At 49.8% G+C, this 19818-nt stretch overlaps 1 long non-coding RNA gene across 6 annotated transcripts; it reads left to right on the top strand.

Moving 5' to 3' along the window:
- Window positions 1-80: 80 nt before the first annotated feature.
- LOC132340995 (uncharacterized) lies at window positions 81-18765 on the top strand. 6 transcript variants are annotated; one of them, XR_009490056.1, is made up of 7 exons: window positions 140-233; window positions 796-892; window positions 1161-1965; window positions 6272-6363; window positions 7727-7801; window positions 8171-10990; window positions 11272-18765. It is a non-coding gene; the product is annotated as an uncharacterized LOC132340995 (long non-coding RNA). The 6 variants fall into 6 exon arrangements; XR_009490054.1 differs by having other exon boundaries at window positions 8171-11387; window positions 16002-18765; XR_009490053.1 differs by having other exon boundaries at window positions 138-166; window positions 8171-18765.
- Window positions 18766-19818: the final 1053 nt, after the last annotated feature.

Here is a 19818-nt window from a genome sequence, read left to right as displayed (position 1 = left end):
CCAGGTTCCCCCTGCCTTCAGCGGCTGGGAGCAGTCGAGACCCCTGCGCTGCCCATCCCGACCTGTCCCGGCTCCATCCCCGCTCCTGCCGCCGGGAATGGGGCAGGAGGAGGGAGGGAGGGAGGAAGAGGCGGAGTGGCAGAAGGAAGCAGGAGGACGGGAGAAGGTAACGCGCCCCTCCAGCGCTCTTTGATCTCGCAGCCCCACCGGGAGCATCGCCCCCCATCCCGCAGGTGCCCGGGGAGGGGGAGCTCGGCCCCAAATCTGCCGGGGGGTGCCTGGGTTTGGGGATTTTGGGGGGCATGTCTGGAGCTGGCAGGGTTCCAAAGCCGAGCCGCAGATGGCCCTCGGTGGGACATCGGGGGTCCCCGGGAGGTGTTTTTGGGGGGTCTCGGTGTGGGTGGCGGCAGAGCCCCGGCGGGGGCTGGGGGATGCGGGTCCCCCTGTGGTGGGGTTGGGCTTCCCGGCCGGGCCCTCCGAGCTCTGCCGGGGCCACGTGGGGACCGCGCGGGAGCGGCGGCACCGGCGGGGGGACACCGGTTTTGGGGAGCCCCGGGAGAGCCGCAGCTTCCCTGAGTGAGAGCCCAGAGAGAGGAGAGCCCCAGAACCCCAAATTGGGGACCCAGAGGTAGGGGATCCTTGCCTCTCCTTTTCCCCAGGCTGGGTTCCCCTCATCCCCAGCAGGTGGGAGCAGCTGGGAGCCCCGCGCTGCCCATCCTGACCTGTCCCGGCTCCATCCCCGCTGCTTCTCCATCACCACTCCTCTATTCCATTCCTCCTGCCCTGTTCCCGCAGCCCGCGGCAGCAGCGGGGATGGAGCCGGGACAGGTCAGGATGGGCAGCAACTGGGATCATGCTGGAGGCAACTGGGAAAGACTGGGATCATTCTGAGGTACCTAGAACCTTACTGAGGCAACTGGGATATACTGGGAGTGTCTAACCATACTGGGGGGACTGAAACCACACTGGGAACAGCTGGAATCATGCTGGGGACAACTAGGAGTGAGTGGGACCATGCAGAGAGGGACTGGCACTATCTTCTCACAGCCTTCCCCAGAAAGGCCTGGGAAAGTTATGTGTTGCTTTCTGTGGCCAGAGAGCTGCTGCCACACTGGGGGGATCTCCGTCCCCCCATCCTCTCCTTGTCCTTCCTCCCCCAGAGCTGGAGCTGAGGATGGAGACCAGGGAGGACAAATCCCCGCAGCAGAACCTGGTGGAAGAGGCTGATTTGAGCAGCTCCACAGCACAGGAATCCAATGGGGAGGAAAAGCCCTGGAGATCCCACACAAGGAGGGGCTCCAAATACAGATCACAGGGCTTTGAGGAGGAAAGACCCACCCTGGGCCTGGGTGGTGGCAGGAGCTTCAGCTGGATCTCCAACCTGGTAGTCCATCAGCAGCTTCACCCCAGGGAGCGGCCCTACAAGTGCTTGGAGTGTGGGAGGAGCTTCAGCCACACTTCCAATCTCTTCCTCCACCATTGCGTGCCCAAGGGAGAGAGGCCATACAAGTGCCTGGAATGTGGGAAGAGCTTCAGGTGGAGCTCCAGCCTCATCAAGCACCAGCGCCTGCACACCGGGGAACTGCCCTGTGAATGTGGGGAATGTGGGAAGAGTTTCAGCCAGAACTCATTACTAGTTGAGCACCAGAGGATCCATACCATGGAGAGGCCCTATCATTGTCCTGACTGTGGGAAGGGCTTCACTCACAACTTCAACCTCGTCAGGCACCGGCGCATCCACACTGGGGAGAGGCCCTACGAGTGTCCCCAGTGTGGGAAGAGCTTCTCACAGAGCTCTCACTTGGCCAGACACCAACAGAGGCACAAATAAGGGAAGCTCTTCGGATGCCCCAATTGCGGGAGGAGTTTTGTGTGCTGCTCCAACTTCATCCCCCACTGGAGGATCCATGTTGGATGATCCACAGTGACCGACATTGGAGAGAGACCTAGTGACCACCATTCCAGGTGATCCCCACTGGGTGGGGGGAAGGTGTTTGAGAGATTTCTTTCAGTTCTTATTCTCCTGCTCTGATTTTGTTGGTAAAAAATGCAGTCTGGATGGTTTTCCTGTGCTGGTGATAGGGGCAGGATCTCTGCCAGGCCCTGTCTCAATGCCCGGGCCTTTCCTCAGCCAGTCAGAAAAGTCACTAAATGACTTTTAGCCAAGCAGAGCTTTTCTCACTGGTACCTGGCAGACCCACAGTGCCCAGCATTCCCCACCTGGACCCCACCTGGGAGCCAAATTTATGGAGGGGGGAGGTTTCAGCACCTGCCCACTGCTGGGGATGGGGCATCTGGGGGCAGCTGGGGCTGTACTGGTAGCACTGGTGGTACTTGGAGCCGCCCTGACCGTGGGTGCGGAGCTGTCAGGTGAGTAGAGGGGGTGGGAAGAGGAGCCAGGGTATGGTGGGAAAGGTAGGGAGAGGAGGGGAAATGGGTGGGTGGGACCCACAAAATGAGTTGGAGGGGTAGAGGGAGTGGGGACCCCCTCCCCCCCGCCCCCAAAGCAGGAATGAGAAGGGGGCTGAGTACTGGTGGATGACAGCAAAGGGGTGGGAGAGGTTAGAAAAGTGGGGAAAAGGAAGAATGGCATCCTAAAACTGAGTGGGCATGGGCTGGGGATTGGGGGGGATTGTGTGAAAAGGGTGGGAAAGGGGTGAAAAGTGGCATCTAGTGTTGAGACGGATGAAAGTTTGACAAGAAAATCTCACAGATATGTGTGCTTGGCAGATTTTTGAATATAGAATCTGAAGAAAGAATAGAGATGAAAGTAAGTTTTGATATAGAAGAAAAGAATTGCTGAGCCAGTCTTACTGAATAACCAAGGAAGCAAAGGGTATGTTAGTTAGAGGGGGGTTTTATGGCTTAGAGCAGAGGATAAACCCATCTCAAACAGAAGATGTTTTTACCAAGCAAAAAGATTCCACAGGCAAACAAGAGTGCTGATGTTGCAAGTAGAAAAAAGGTCTCAGAATTTTCCACTGCAAGAAAACTGAAAAACATCTTCTAGCTTAAACTCTAACTTTTAGTGATTGGAGAATAGTAGCATGAATATGGTAATTATAGAAGTTATGATAGGCTATAGATAATAGTTAAGGTATACATTGGTTCTTCTGTATTAAGTTGCCCAGCAAAGAAAAGTATAAAATGCATTGTAACCAAAATGAAAGGGTCCTCAGGCGTGTCTGCAGCTGGAGCTGACAGCTGTAGGCACAGGCTCTGTTGCCCAGGACTGCTGCAACGTCTTGGGTGTAATAAACTACATTATGAAGAGATGCCTGGAGTCCTGCATCCCTCATTACGGCTCCTACAAACAGTTTTAGACAAAGACATAAGAAAGGGTAATTCTAGGATAGATATAAACACAAATAAAATGTTGACTAATGTGATATTTATTAATGTGATGTTATTTATTGTGATTTATTTATTTAATGTGATGTTTTTTAAACATCTTAAAGATTGGGCAACTCCCTGAAGCTCAAAGCATAAAACCAGTCAATTGAGAGGCCCTTGAATGACCAGAGAGCATCTGGAGGAGGAAATCTGGGAGAAATGGGAAGTACATAGATCCAGCTGGTCTAGTGGAGAGATGTTCTTAGACATGTCCATTGAAACAGGAGAGCTGGAAACACCTGAAGGAAAAAGGAGAAGAAATAATAGACAGAATATTGGTGATTCAAGTAGAGGGGAAGATCAGTATTTCTTCTGCCATCAATAGAAGAATTTAGTAGATCCAGGAAATTTCTGTTCCTGGTGGGAAGACTTTGCCATTTCTTAAAAATACTCCAATAACCTGGTTGATGAAGACGTGCTTGTATATTATGAAGTGTACAAGTATTAAAACCTGTGCCCCTTTCCAGAAAGACATCAGCTGTGTGCCCATGAACAGGCAGTGCCACTTGTAGGGCCCCAGTGCCCTGAGGTGCTGAGCTGGGATTGGCATCTTTCAAAGAGGAGCTGAGGGAGAGCAGAGAACCTTGCAAGCTGATGTGTCTGCTGAAATGAAATCCCCTTCCCCATTCCAAAGCAGCCCCGCATTTCCCTGCTCCAGCCTTGGTCTCCAGCCCAGCCATGGAGGCTCTTTGGGCTCTGGACTGTTCCTGCAGCCCCCAAGGGCAGCTGAGCTCTGCCTTTGGCACAGTCAGCCCTGGCCAGCACAGGCCATGCTCAGCAATTCCCTGTCTATGCCTGGCCTTGCTGTCAGCCCCGGCAGTGGCTGCGTGGCCCCTTTGTGGCCCTGTGCTGGCCCAGCCATGGTGGCCCAGCCCCTGTGCAGGCCCAGCCCAGGCCAGGAGCATTGCGGCTGGGAACGGCCCCTGTGCCGTGGTGCCCACAGCAGCCTTGGGGCTCTGTGCCCCATGGCCTCCCTGCTGGGCAGCCTCTGCCAGCTCCTGCAGAGCCCGTGGCACCTGTGGGCCTGCCCAGCAGAGAGGCAGCCAGGGCTGGCCATGGCCGGGAACAGGCCCTGAGCCCCGCAGGAGGAAGGAGCTGGGCCACAGCCAAACTCAGCCCAGGGCAAAGCTGGGCTCAGCAGCCAGGGCTGCCAAGGGCTGGTGACAGAGGCTAGCGCTGACAAATGTCCTGGGCCCCCTCCCTGCTCTGTCCATGTCCCCAAGGGCACAGAGCAGCCTCCTCTCTGGGCCACTTGCCTGTTTTCAGTGCCTGGCACAGGCGCTGGCCCTGCCCCACAAGGCCTGGCCTGAGTCCTGCCCCTGCGCGCTCAGCCAGGCTGAGATGGACACTGATGGTGTCTGTACCAGGCTCTCTGAGCCCAGCCCAGCTCCCTGCAAGCTCTCCCAGCTGCCCTGAGCTCTGGGCAGCACCAAGGGCCTCTCCCCAGCCCAGCCCAGCCAGCTGTGGCCCCACAGCTCTGATCAGGCCAGGCTGCTCTGGGCCCCTCCAAAGGGCACAGCAGCAGCTGGAGCTCAGAGAGGACTCAGCCCCACCCATGGGGGAGCTCCTGCTGGGTCAGGAGCCCTGTGGGAAGGGAAAAGGGGGTGACACCGAAATGTGTGGGGGGGTCACACATGCTTGGGGACAACGCACACAGCCCCTTGGGACCCCCACCCCCACCTTCTCCCACAGCTGCAAGAGGATGAACCCCAGCATGGAGCCCCTGGCAGCATCTTGGGGAGACAGGGTCTGATGGCGACTGTGGGCCTGACCCCCCAGCTTTGGGGGTCTGCAGGGGTCACATCTGCCCTAAATCCCCCTCCCTAGCCCCACAGCCAGTCCCAGACCTCTCAAATCACCCTACAGCTCCTGGCCAGCCCCCCCACCCCCAACCACTCCCTGCAACATAAATGGCCCCAAGACCCATCAAAACCCTTTCTCATCTCCTCCAAGACCCACTCAAATTCTCTCCAAGCCACACAGCCATCCCAGAACCACAAAACTACCCCATAGACTGCTCCAAAAGTCCCCCAAACCTGCTCCTAGCACCACAAATGGCCCCAAGTGCCACAAAAGCCCCTCCCAGTCCCCCCAGGATGCCCCAGGTCCCCTTTAATCCCCCATGGCACTGATGCCTTAGGATTTTAGCTTTTGTATTTTTCATATATGTGTGATCCAGCAATTCTTTAGTGTATAACTCTAAACTCCATATAGAGTGTTCACTCCTGCTTTCCCATTTTGGTTGGACAAAATAATTCCTCTCCAGGTCTGGGAATCAAGGACACCTCACTGTCTCAGGCTCAAAACAAAAGTGAGTTGTGGGGGGAGCAAACTTGGGGTAAATGACTTCATTACCTGAAGCTGTAATTGGAAGATTAAGCCCCAATATACAAATGGAGCAAACTTTAAAAAGTATGGAAACCTGTGACCTGTTGTCCATTTTTGGGTGTAACCCCTGAGGGGACTTTGTCTGCCCGAAATGTACCTGAAGGCCCTTCAATAAGTGTAACTGCTCTTTATCCCATAATTTTGTCTGGCCTCTGGTTTTAGGGAGTCCCAAAAAGGCATCAGCACAGAGCAGGAGAGGTTGGTGGACAGGAACATCCACAGCTGGGAGCAGGTAAAACACTTCAGGAGTAATTGTCTGTCTGGGAAAGGCAACCAGAATTCCTCGAGAGCTGACAGGCTCAGGTGGACACATTCTGCTGGCACAACTACAAAATCGTGGACTCAATATGCCTGGCCTGGGTGGCCTCACAACATCCAAATCCTCCTGCATATTTCTCTGAACCAATCCCAAACCCTGGGAAAATGGTGAGGCTTTAGATATTTTTGTTTAATTTATTTATTTTTACCCCTATTATGGGTGTTTTCACAGGATAAAGATGGAGATGATTTAGGATGGAAAAGACCTCCAAGGATCATCCAGTGGTGCTCAGTGCCAGCAGAAGAAACAATTGGACAGACCAGGTGAGATTTTTTTTTAGGATGTTGTGCTAGTTTGAGAGCAAACTAGTGGGAGATCGGAAGTACAATTTAATAAGAAAATTAGGATCAAGGCAATGATACAGAAACACTGGCTTAAACTGAGAGAGTCAGGATACAATGCCACACCCTGTTGGTCAGGATGGTGGTAGTAGTCTGTCTAAATGGTGGTTGCAGTCCTGTAGAAGGGATAGATGTGGTTCTGTTGAAGCAGTGATCCTGTAGAAGGGTCTGGTCTTCCTATAAAAGTCCAATGGTGGTTATATAGCTCTTGTGCTCTGGGAATCCAGTAGGCAAGGTGCTCGTGGTGCTGCAAGCCTCTGATAATATCCAGATAGGAATGCTTGGTTCCTCCCCCTGGGCGGAGCGTCTCACAATGGGATGATGTAATTCATGAGTCCTGCAGTGGCACTCAATGGCCCATTCACAGAAGATAGCCCCTGGAGGGCGTTATCAGGGGTGAGTCATGGAAGAGACAAAGAACACTGCCCTGCCTGTTCATAACAGTTAATGAAGACAGTGATCAAAAACATACTCTTGGTTGCATCTTACATTGTAACCTGAAACAGTGAGGTAATCCCAGCTTCAGAAGGGGGGTGGGGGTGTGAACACTACCCCCCTTACCCAAACTGGCTCAGGTGTAAAATCCCCACCATGGGAAGGCCCCACACACAGGGGATAGTGCCACATTTGCCCCTCCACAGGAGAGGTCTCTCTCCCTGTCACTCTCTTGCTCTCCCCCCCTTTTCTCTCTCTGTCTTTCTCTCTACCTCACATTTATGGTTCAATAAAATCCACTTTGGATTTGGTCTCTTTAACACCTTAATTGGGGCAGAGGCATCTGTCTTACAATTTTATTAACCAGATTGTGACATTATTTTGGCACAGTGAGTTTAGGCACTGTTTTCTGACCCCAAGTGCCTTTGACAACAGCATGGTTCCCTCCTTTGAGGAGGTTGTGTTTCTTTCTGGAGCACAGAGAAGGGGGAGCCCCAGAAGCCTGAGGTCAGAAGAGCAGAGACGGGGGGACCCTAGGGATTCCCGTGACAGCCTGGAGAGGGTGGGGACCCTGGAGAGGAGAACCCTCAATACATGCAGGACCCCCAGAAGTCCAAAGTGAAGAAATCAGAGAGGGGGAACTCCTAGAGAGGTTTTCCTTGGGACGATCATGATCCATTCAAGTCCTGTGGGGGGGTCAGTCTTGGTATTTCTGAGGGTTTTTTCAGCTGAATCTTGGTGGTCTGGACTTTTTTATGGACACAAAATATCTGATTACTTCTAGAGACGGGCTTGGGCAGGAGGAATCCCCAACCCAATGTGCTTAGCCCTTGTTTTCCCCCCAAACCAGGATTTCTCATTCACAAAGTTTGGCCAAATGGAGGAGGAGGCTGTGAGGAAGAGGAAGATGGCCCAGGAGCCCCAGGTAGGTAGGAAGTCACTGCCTGTGGTGGCTAACAGCTGGCCTGGAGGCCTCACAGCTATAAATAACCCTAATTATAATTATATAACTAATATATAACTAATTAGAACTAATAATTATGTAACTAACTAATAACTACATAACTCAACCAGTCTGGACCATTTGGGAACCAGTCTAGGCCATTAGGGATGCAGACAGCTATTGGCCAGTTAGCTGGCTGGTAGCAGAATCCAGCCAGTCAGGACTAACCATGTGGGCTTTTGGTAACTATATAAAGGGAACGGCACTTGATAAAAATTGGCTGTTGTTGCATGAACCTCGAGTGTTATGTATCTGTGTCGACTGCAATGAGGGGTGATCCTGATGTGATAGGCAGCAGCCACAACATGTGGAGAGTGGAGAGATGGAGCCCAGTGGAGGGGCAGCTGGGCGAGCTGCTGGCAGCAGGGATTGCTCCAAAGGAGGACAGCTGGGAGAGCTGCCAGCAATGGGGAGAGCTGCAAAGGTCCAGACCGTGTAAATAGAAGAAGCTGCTGGGGACAAGGGGATGTAAGTTTCCACTGAAAAAAAGGCTGTGATTCAGGTATGGATTATCTTTTTACATAAACAGGGAACATAAAATACAAGGAACGGGCTGTACAAGCCCTGTTGTTGTGGTGTAAGAGCCATGGATGGGACCCTACCACAGAAGTTGCTTGTAATGTACAGACAGGGAAGCGGGCTGGCAATTTAATATTTGGCTCAGCCTCACAAGGCAGTGAATTGGCTAGAGACATTTTAACAACCTGGTGGCTGGTGCTGGACACTTTAAAACAAATAAAAGCTAAGTGGAGCATGAAAGCCACAGCTGAGGCATCATGGGCACTGCCCGCCAGATTATCCCATAAGGGCAGAGGGCAGGGGGAAGCAGGGGAAGGAGTAAATGCCACCTTGGGCGTGTGGGTGGAGAGGATGGACAAGAAACCGTGGCCCCATATCACCACACCTCCAGACCTCCACTGCTGGCAACGGACACATTTGTGCAGTGCCCAAGCCTGCCTGCGCCGTGGCTGCAGGAGCCATTGCTGTGCTCTACTCCCCATATTGGCGTTAACACGCTCAGCACACCCCTGGCTGCAGCTGATTGGGCAGCCCAGCCATCACTTGGCACACCCACCAATGGCATCACTACGTGAGTGGAGCCTGGAAATCAAACTTCGCTCAGCGCCGGAAATGCTGGTGCAGAGCCATGAGTGCCTGAACCCAGAAGTGTTGGCAGGAGGTTGCTGGCACATGGCACTGAAGGACACCACACCTTGCTTCACACACAGTTAGGGGTCGAAAATCCCAAGGGACATTTACCACTAAGACTCCCAGTATCCCAAATGAGGGGGGAGTCAAGTTACCACACCCTTGCTGACCTGAGGGAAGACGCTTCCATCATGCTGCTGGAATCAGTTAATATATCTACACATGATCCGATCAGCTTGTGGAAGCAGAAAATTAACAGCCATCATGGATGGGTATCTTAACGGTGTGGTAAGGATTTCTGTGCCCATGCCTGTGTTGTCATTGGGTGGCCAGGAGCCCACGGGTGGGACAGTCAGAGCATTCCTGGTGCTAAGAGGTGACAGGACCACATCTGACAGGTGTGTTCCCCTCAAATGCCAAGTCCTTTCAGGACTTTGCCAGCTAGCCACCAAACATGGACTGGGGTCTCTGGCAGTAGTAAGCATGCTACGATTTTTAACTGCCAATGAGGCAACCTTTTGATGTCAAGCAGATAGTGGAGCTGCTTTGTACCCCAGTTCAGTATATGATGTTTGAGTCCACCTGGTGTCAATATGCAGAGGACTAGGGGCTGAAGAATCAAGAGGTTCCACAGCAAGATACACATTTTGGGGCAGGAGTTTCTCAACTTATGGCACTGCCCCCTGATGACAATCCAAAATTACAGGCATGCCTACATTCTTTAATATTGGTACAGGGAAAAGACTTTGGAATACAAGCCCTGCTGAAGGTTGCAGACATGGCAACACCAACTCAGAGGTATTTCATGAATAAACAGGGTTCTAAGGAACCATGCATACAATTCATACTGTTATGGATGAACAAGGCCAGACTTTCTTGAGAGAAAAAGGCTCTCATTTATTTAAAAGGAGCTACAGGAGACAGGAGGGCCAGGTCTGAGATAGCCTCAGACCCCCATGCAACAAGTCAAAAAATAAGTGTGTCCACCTCACATACACACTGGGCTCTCCAGAAGTGAGTTCCTCAAAAGAATCCTGAACTTGACTGAACTCTCATTTTTATAACCCCCCTTCAGGTCCAGGATTGGTGGGCTTTGGATCCACGAGGCAATTGGCCTGTTTCTGGTGCTCCCATTGGTCTTTACCACCATTAATGCCTGACCAATCATTTCCTTGGGGCGTCAAATGATTGGCTAGGTCCTTCATCCAATCACCCTCCGCAGCGCTGGTCCCACTGTGCTGACTCTGTCTCTGGATGCCACTCTGCCCCCCTGGACCACCCCCCCCCGCTACATCCTGGACCCCCTAGAACCCACAAAGAACACTGACCAACCCCCCTCCAAAACAACAACTCCCCCTCCCAAGGTCACAACAACCAACTCAACCCCAGCTTCAACACAAACTGAATCTCACTTACAACAATACAAAGGTTAAGAGATGCCATGGAAAACCAAATAATGAATAATGATATAAGTAATCAATTAATATTACAGTTAGCTTGGGATAAGGCAAATGAGGACTGCAAAAGAGCTATCAATTTGTTACCAAAAGAAAATCCATCCTTAAATGAATTAATTGATCTGTGTGGTAAAGTTGGGACTGATTCATATAATATGGCTTTGTTAGTTGATTTTTTTGCAGATGCTGTGGAGTTGTCACATTGATGCTATGGATGTGGACAACAAGGCCACATAAGAGCAGATTGTCCCCACAATTCCAGCTTACTGGGGACACATCAAAGACACAGAACTGTGACAGCAATAGGAAATTGTAATAGATACGTGAAACCCAGTCATTTGGCCAAGCTGTGTAGGTCAAGTTTCACTTTAATGGACAGCTTCTCAGTGAGCAGGGAAATGGGAACAGGAGCATGATGGAGAGGCGTGCACAGACACAAGCATCATTCCATTCCCCAGTGTGAGCCTATGTGACCAACTCACCTGAAAAACCAGAGAGCCGGTAGGTATGGATGTTTCCACTGTCATCACAATAATTATAAATTCATTACAGGTACATAAAGTTCCTCTTGAGGCCTATAGACCTATAGGGAGAGGGTTAAGTGCTCTGTTGCTGAGGAGATCAAGTGCAACAATACAAGGCATTTTTGTTTACCCTGGTATCATCGATGCTGTTACACAGGACACGTATGTGCTATGGTGTCAATGCCTTCTCGTCCTGTAACTATGGCAGCAAAAACTCATATCACCCAGCTTATCCCTTTCAAGTCTTGTGTTCCCAAAACAGACCCAAGGACGCAAGGAGATCAAGGCTTTGGATCAACTGGAGAACCTCAGGTGTACCAGACTCAGGTCATCTCTGATTGAAGACCAGCTATGATTTGTACACTTACAATGCCTTGGGTAAGTCCATCTCACATAAAGGTCAGTCCTGTTATGAGTAAGATGTGGAGGTTGGCTCATGCAAATGAGCAGGAGTTATTCAGTGTGGTGGAGAGAGGTTCTGTTAGGGTTGGTGGTTCTTTTGACATGTACTTTTGTTGTTCCAGTGTGGTTTTGAACCCTTTTCTGTTCTCCCTTCAATCTCCCCCACCCTGTGTGGTGGCTGCTGGGCACCTCCAGCTGACAGGACTGTTGGGGCATATGGGGGAGGGCGTGTGCTTGCCCCTTGTGGGAGGCGGCAGGGAATGGGGGACACTTGTTGCTGGGAGGCCTGGCAACCAATCAAGATGCAAGAAGAACTCCACCAATGAAAGGCATGGAAGGACATATAAGGACTCCTCATGAATATTAATGAGGCTGATGCACATTTGGGCATATAAAAGGTGGAAATGCCATTTTTTTAAGCCAAGCCTCTGGTAAGCAGAAGGAGTCTCACTATGCTGCCAGCGTTGTCCTCCCCTTTGCCTTGCAATTTTGAGGGGTTCTAATTAAATTTTATTTACTCATTCCTGCCAGGAGTTTGAGTCATTTATAACAGTGCTATGGTAGATAGCGGAGTGGACTTTACTATCATTTCTGCAGACACATGGCCTCAATTGTGGCTTACCACAGCTGTAATATCTGTTGTTGCTGGCCTTGGAGGTATTGCACAGTCATCTAAGCAGTAAACCTGTGTTGGTAAAAATCCTGAAGATCAAACAGCCACTATACTATAAGATGTCCCTTCCCCATAAGTTAAGTGCTGCCCCACCTAAATTATGGGGAAGCGACATCTTATCAGCATGGGGAGTCAGGATGGGAATGGATTTTTATCTGGGACTACTGTATTAAATGGTGTACAACAACCTACCTTAGCCTTGAAACGGCTCACTGAACAGCCTGTGCGGGTTCAACAGTGGCCTCTTGAAAATTAAAATCTAAATGCCTATAAATCCCTAGTATAGGAACAATTGGCTCAAGGTCACAACAAGCTTTCAACAAGCCTGTGGAACCCACCTGTGTTCATAATCAGAAAGAAATAATGGAAATGGAGGTTACACCATGATTTAAAAAAGATTAATGCTGTCATGGAGAGTATGGGTGCTTTACAGTCTGGAATGCCATCACCTACTATACCTGCCAGTTGGGACATATTGTTGATTTAAAGGATTGGTTTTTAATTGTTCCCTTACACCCAGGTGGTACTACAAAGTTTGCCTTTACAGTGTCTTCCATCAATCATGTAGTACCAGTTGAATGACACCAATGGAAAGTGCTGCCACAAGAAATGAAAAATAGCCCCAAAATTTCCAGTGGTATGTTGCACAGGCACTCTCAATAGTAAAAGAACAATTTCCAGAGGCATACTGTTATCACAATATGGATAACATCCTAATAGCAACACCAACCAAAGAAGACCTTTTACAAATTTGCCCAGAATTGATGCAAGAATTTTGCTTACAAATTGCACTACGAAAGGTACAACAACAACCACCATGGAAATACCTGGGAGTTAAAATATTAGATCAGACCATACAACTGCAAACAATTCAATTCTCAGCCAAATTCAGACTTTAAATGATGCACAGAATCTTTTGGGTATCATTAATTGGGTAAGACCCTATTTAGGATTAACCATCTGTAGCGGTTTTGGTTCGCTAATTTCAGATTTCCCTAATTTTGAGATTTCTTAACTAATGTGCTGATGAAGTGGTAGGCTTCAGTGCTGGGTAATCACGAAGGCACTCACTTCTTGCTGTGAGATAGGAGAAAGGCACAGTAGGCTCAAAACTTTAAAAGGATATAAAAAAATTATTAAAAGTAACTAAAAGGAAAAAAAGTAGTAAGAATCAAAATAAACCCTTTATTAATAAGAACTTTTCTCCCCCCCTAACAGCTTTTTTTCCCCACTGACAATGTAAAGAAACTAAAATTAAGATTTCTAGTCCATTTACTACTTCTAAAATAGTTTTCCTTAAGTTTACTTAGGGAGAGAAGTCTCTCTTGTTAAGGTTATGGAGACTTCTCTACAAGAGGAAAAAACAGTTCTTTTGTGGTTCTGAATTTTGTTACGAATAATAGCTGCCTGGGGAACCTTGCTATCGTGAAGTCTTTCTCATTGTTACAAGCCTTCTTACAGCTTGATGGGCTAAGTTGACTTATGGGGTATTGTTTTATAAATGAGCTGTTCAGAGGTAAGAGTTCCCATTATCTATCTTTAAAATCATCTTTATTCTTTGGAATAGAAGTTTTCTTCTTTTTTGGAAGCACAGGGTTACTCTTCTCTCTTTGTTCAAACTTCTCATGGGATTATAACTATTTTAACACTTGTTTATCTTAGTATGGAGGCTTTTGCTCAACATTAATTTGAAAACTTTATCTCTTTATAGTTTTATACATTATAGGAAAAAAGTGTTTTTACTTTATAGTTTACAAGATTTCAGCTTTTTGTCTTTAACATGTGTCTTTCACAGAGGCATGTCTAGCTTCTCAGTAGTTCAACAGACTGTTAGTTACACAAAAAGCTTTGTATCACTTCCCTGAATTTGCTCCCATTCCAAACCATGACACACCCCACAATTGGCACCTTTATTAACATCCTTTAAGGTGACCCTGAGTTAACCTCATCAAGAAAATTAACACCAGAGGCAAAACACGCACTTGAATTAGTAGAGTGGGTCATAGCAAACAGGCAAGTGTATCAGATATGTCCAAAAGTTTGTGTTACCGTATTTGTTTTTATTGTTGACCTACATCCCACGGGTATCATTGGTCAACGGGACACTCAGTGGTTCGACCCACTACACATTCTGAAATGCATTTTTTTCCCTCACGAACCTAAAAAGACAGCACCTTCCATATTTGAATTATTTGCACAATTGAATATCAAATGTTGCCAAAGAGGCTTCCAATCGTAGGGCCTCTCCCCGGAGTGGCCCTCTGGTGGAGGAGGAGCACTAACAGCAGCAGCACCACGCAGCTCCCTTACCCCTCAGGCTGCAACCCCACTCCCCACCCCCATTCCAGTGGCATCGCCCCCAAGCTTGGAACCCGCAGGTGAGAGGGGAGAGGGAGCCTGCCTCAAGTCCATCCAGGGGTCTCCGGGGGAACTTTTGGCAGGGCAGGGGATGTCTGCCTATTGAAGAACCCCAAAGCTGAGTCAGAAATGCCCCGGAGGAATCCTGGCGGGGGGGGCCCATGTGGCTGAATGGTTTGTGCAGCACAGCCAGCCCGAGCTGTGGAGCCCTCAGGGACACATGCGAGAGACAACTCTCAGGAATGGGACTGGGAATTGGACTGGTAATAGGGGATGGGACCAGGAATGGGGACAGGGATTGGGAATGGGGACAGAGACCGGGAATGGAACCGGGAATGGGAACAGGGACTGAAAATGGGACCAGGAATACAGGACAGGATCAGGAATGGGATCGTGAATGGGGACAGGGACAGGGAATAGGACTGGGAAGGCGGGACAAGGACTGGGAATGGGATTCAAACTGGAATGGGAATAGGATAGGACCAGGATAGGGGAGACATGAGAACAGGCGGGGGGAAGGGGAGTGACAGCGGGGAGTGGGGCAACCGCTACAGGGGATACCAGGAGTTGGAATGGGGGGACATGGGCAAAGGTCCAGGGCAGGGAGTCCTTGATCAGGTGCCTCAGAACCTCTGCCAGGGTCTCCCCACTCGGCCTAGGGTGCCCAAAGCCCTGAGCAACCCCCAAGTCCCTCCCAGGAATCCTCACCTCCCTTGAACCCAGCATCCCCCACATCCCATAAAAGATCCCCCATGACAACATCCATGGCCATGCCCACACCATATCCTCATACATGTTTCAGTTCAACATCTATTTTGACTCCGGTTTTGAATGTTTTGAAGGGACAAAGAGAAATGAAAAGAAAATCTAGGGCACAAGGAGCCGGGATGATGTGGAGCCCTCAGCCAGGTGTCTTCCCAACACGGATCACTGGTACCATGGATCACCGGGGCTCTGCCCACCATGGGTCCCTAGGGATCATCCAGCACAGATCCTCCCATGGGGGATGGAGCTGGAGCAGTGCACGGAGCTCTTCCCGCAGTTGGGCCACTGGCAGGGCTTCCCTTAGTGGCGGGTCTGTTGGTGTTTGGTCAAGTGAGAGCTCTGTGAGAAGCTCCTGCCACACTTGGGACACTCATAAAACCTCGTCCCAGTGTGGATGTGCTGGTGGGTGAAGAGGTTACAGTTGTACCTGAAGCCCTTCCTGCAGTTGGGGCAGAGGAAGGGCCTCTCCTCGGTGTCAATCTGCTTGTGCAAGAAGAGATGGTAGCTGCTCTGAAACTTCTTCCTGCATTCGTCACACTCATAAGGCTGTTCCCCTGTGTGGATCCTCTGGTGGACAATCAATTCAGAGCTTGTCCTGAAGCTCTTTCCACACTCCCCACACTCACAGGCTCTCCCCAGTGTGGATGAGCCAGTGGGTGACAAAGTGGAAGTTGTATTTGAAGCCTTTCCCGTAGTCAGGGCAGCGGAAGGGCCTCTCATGTGTGTGAATCAGCTGATGTGTGAGGAGACTGGAGCTGGTCTGAAACCTTTTCATGCATTTATCCCACTCATAGGGCCTCTCCCCAGTGCGGATCATCTGGTGGTGGATAAGTTTGGATCTGGTCCTGAAGCTCCTCCCACATTCCCCACACTTAGAGGGCCGTTCCCCCATGTGGCTCCTCTGGTGGACAGTCAGGTAGGAGCTCTGGGTGAAGCTCTTTCCACACTCCCCACACTCGTACGGGCAGTCCCCCATGTGGATTCTCCAGTGGCAAATCAGAGAGGATCTCTTCTTGAAGCTCTTCCCCCATTTCAAGCACTTGTGGGGCTTCTCCCCATCCTGAAGCTGGGGACCCCCAGCTCCGAGCTCCAGCCGCCTCCCCAGACCTGGATGGGTCATTCCTCCTCAGATCCCCGTGATCTGCGTTTGCAGCCCCTCCTCATGCGGGATCTCCAGGGCTTTCCCTCACCGTTGGATTCCTGTGCTGTGGAGCTGCTCAAAACAGTCTCTTCCACCAGGTTCTGCTGTGGGGATTTGTCCTCCCTGCTCTCAATCCTCAGCTCCTGCTCTGGGGGAGGAAGGACAAGGAGAGGATGGGATTTGCCTCTGTAACACAGGGAAGGGCAAGGAGATCCCCGCAGTGCATCCCAAGCAGGACGGCTTTGGCAGCAGGGATGTCCTGCAGCTGGGGGCCTGTCAGGTGGCCGCAGGGTTTGCAACCCTGACTTGTGTTAAAAGTCTCTGTTTCAGCCCACGTGTTCAAAGGGTCAGTTGAAGCTCTTCAGTTTTTCGGTCTCAAGGTTGTTTATTGTATCTTATCTATAAAATTTTCCTCCTGCCCAGCTGAGGTCCACTCAGCAGGACAGCCAGAGGCACTCTGCCTGCCCCCAGGGCAGTGTTACCTTTATATACTAAAAAATTACATGTACAATTGTTGTAGTTTGAGAGGAAGTGAGTTTTTTGAGATGTTGTAGTCAAACCAATAAGTACTCAGATTTGAATATTAGCACCTGGTATAGCCACTGAAAACATGAACACGCCTCTGAGAACACAGGGGGGTTAAAAGCTGAGAACTCCCAGGGGGAAGTTGAGTTCCATCCGTGAAAGAGATGGAAGAACACGATGTGTACCTCAGGGAGATCTCATTGTTGGGTGAGACCTACGTGTAAATATCACTGTTTGCTAAATGTTACTACCATTGTCTGTGTATAGCTGTATATTGAATGTCTGATGTATGTGTTTATAGAGTTAGAATATATATATTAGTTTTAGTAGTAAGCTGATGATATAGAGATAAACATGAACATGCCTCTGAGAACACAGGGGGGTTAAAAGCTGAGAACTCCCAGGGGGAAGTTGAGTTCCATCCGTGAAAGAGAGATCCTAGATCAGATCCCCCTGCCCGGCTCTGAGCTAGGCGGGGGAGGGAAGCCACGAGGCCTGACTGAAGTAAGCCGGGCCTGGGACAGAGAAGAGAAGTGAAGGCCCCTGCAAGATGGAAAAGTAGAAGAAGCCTGAGAGGCTTCAGGCAGCCCCTCAAGGAGAGAAAGAGAGAGAGAGAGAGCTGGTGTCTGTGCCTGTGCCACCTTGAAATTTGATAGCATGGCCATAGTGAAGGAGAAGGGTGGGGAGTTGTGGTGAGGTGCCCGGCTGGGAGTTCTGGACAGGCAGAGCCTGAGACTTTTAACTCTTTTCTTGGATGCTGGAAACCTTGCAAATGCTGATTCCTCCTGGAGTTGAATGAGAAGAGAGACAGAGATGAGATAAGAGGAAATGGACCACCAGAGAAGCTGAAAAGAATCTTAGGTGGGAGGAGGTGATGGAGTAGCCTTTGGCTGGACTTTTCTTGCATGGCCACGGACAGAATCATTTTTTTTTCCTGTGACACAGAGACTGCATTTAGGCGGGAGGCAATAGCTTAGAGCCAAGAGAGTGCAGTGATGTGATGTGAAGGAGTGTGTGAACAGAGACGACGGGTGAGGAGGGTGGTGGTGGTGCCCTCCATCTTCAGATAAGAATAAGAAGAAGATGATCTCTGTTCTTGAGACCCCTTGGCCCCAGGGAGTGAAATTTGGGGGGGACAGCTGTCCCAAAAGTGAGAGACTGTGCTCTTTTTGGAACTGGGCAAAGCACCCTTTAAAAAGGAAAACCCTAGAAGCAGCTCTGGTCCATGTGCAGTGGTGAGAGTACTGGGCATGGAAAGAAGATGTCACGATAGCAAAAGGATCTCCAGGCAGTGCCACGTGTGACATAAAAACACAAGAAGTTTCAACTGTATATCCTGGGGAAGCCTATAGTACAAGGGAGACTCTTCTCTCATTAATGAACTGAGAATTAATTATCTGAAAAGTAGTGCTAGACTGAGAGTGGGTGATCTGAGGAGTGAATGTATTAGAAATTTAGTGGGGGGAGAAAATTGTTTTTAGAAAGTTTTCATCCTGAGTTCTGTGTGTTTCTTTTATAGTTGTAGGTTAATAATTTTTTTCCTTTTTATTCCTAAGCTGGAGCCTGCTTTGCTCTATTTCTGATCACATCTCACAGCAGACACCAGAGAAAAAGCATTTTCATGGGGGCACTGGCATTGCACCAAGCTCAAACCATGACAACAATATTTACAATTACTTTCCAATACCTATCATCTATGTTAGACAGTGAGCTTCTACTCTAAACCAATCCAAAAGTGCCAACATCACCAGTGAAGATGGAGGTAGAGAAGAAGAAGAAAGGCTAGACACGCCCAAATCCCTCCATCTTGTCCCCAAAAACCCCTATACTAAAAATCCCAAAACCTACATTTACACCCTGTGACAACTTTATTATTACACTATTTGAACTGCTGTGGCTTTTAGGTCTTCATGTAAAGCTGGCAATTTGGTCCACGGTTCATAATCGAACCCACTGATGTTCTGGGCTGTGTGCCAGGGTCTCTGAGCCCCTTGGCAGGGGTCCGGGCAACTCCGGACTCCCAAAGGGATGTCCTGAGTTCTGAGAGGGGCCGTGCTGGGCTGGGAGATGGAGCGGGAGAGAGGGGGAAAGGGGCACTGATTTCTTCCTTCTCACCTGCCTGGGGCTCCCGGGCCATCTTCATTTTCCTCATGGTCTCCTCCTCCATCTGGTCAAACTTTGGGAACTGGAATTCCTTTTCTGGGGGAAAAACAAGGTGTGAGTGTGTCCTCTTACTTGCTGCCTCCTCTTCCTGCATTGGGCCAAGGTTTGGGAATGGGAAATCCTGGTGAAGGGGATAACAAGGGCTGAGTGCGTTGGGTTTGATGATCCCGCTGCCCAAGTCCAGTTCGAGAAGTCAGCGCCCCTTTCAGCTTCAGGGGATCTGGAGCCCGCTCATCTCCAGCCTCCCACATTCCTCCAGGCTGCCGGAGGTCCACCAGATCTGGGATCACCCCTCTGTACTGTCCCTACTTCAGGGCTCCCACATTCCACCCCGGCTCTCCTGGGGATCCCCAAACCCGATATCACCCCTTGCTGCATTGTTCACAGGGGTCTTAGGATGAGGGAAGAGACGAGAATCTTGACTCCATGTTTCAGAAGGCTTGGTTTATTATTTTATGATGTATAATATATTAAAACTATACTAAAAGAATAGGATTTCATCAGAAGGCTAAGCTAAGAATAGAAAAGGAATGAATAACAAAGGCTTGTGTCTGACTGAGACAGTCTGGACACGTGGACTGTGACTGGCCATTAATTGGAAACAACCAGATGAGACCAATCACAGATTCCCACTGTTGCATTCCACAGCAGCAGATAAGAATTGTTTACAGTTTGTTCTTGAGGCCTCTCAGCTTCTCAGGAGGGAAAAATCCTAAGGAAAGGATTTTTCATAGAACATGTCAGTGACAACCCCTCTGACTGCCGGTACCAGGTGATCTCCA

This window comes from Haemorhous mexicanus, chromosome 34 (genome assembly GCF_027477595.1).
Source record: "Haemorhous mexicanus isolate bHaeMex1 chromosome 34, bHaeMex1.pri, whole genome shotgun sequence".
Lineage (NCBI taxonomy): Eukaryota > Metazoa > Chordata > Aves > Passeriformes > Fringillidae > Haemorhous > Haemorhous mexicanus.
Note: the sequence above shows the minus strand (reverse complement) of the source record. Positions and strands in the feature narration are given on the sequence as shown.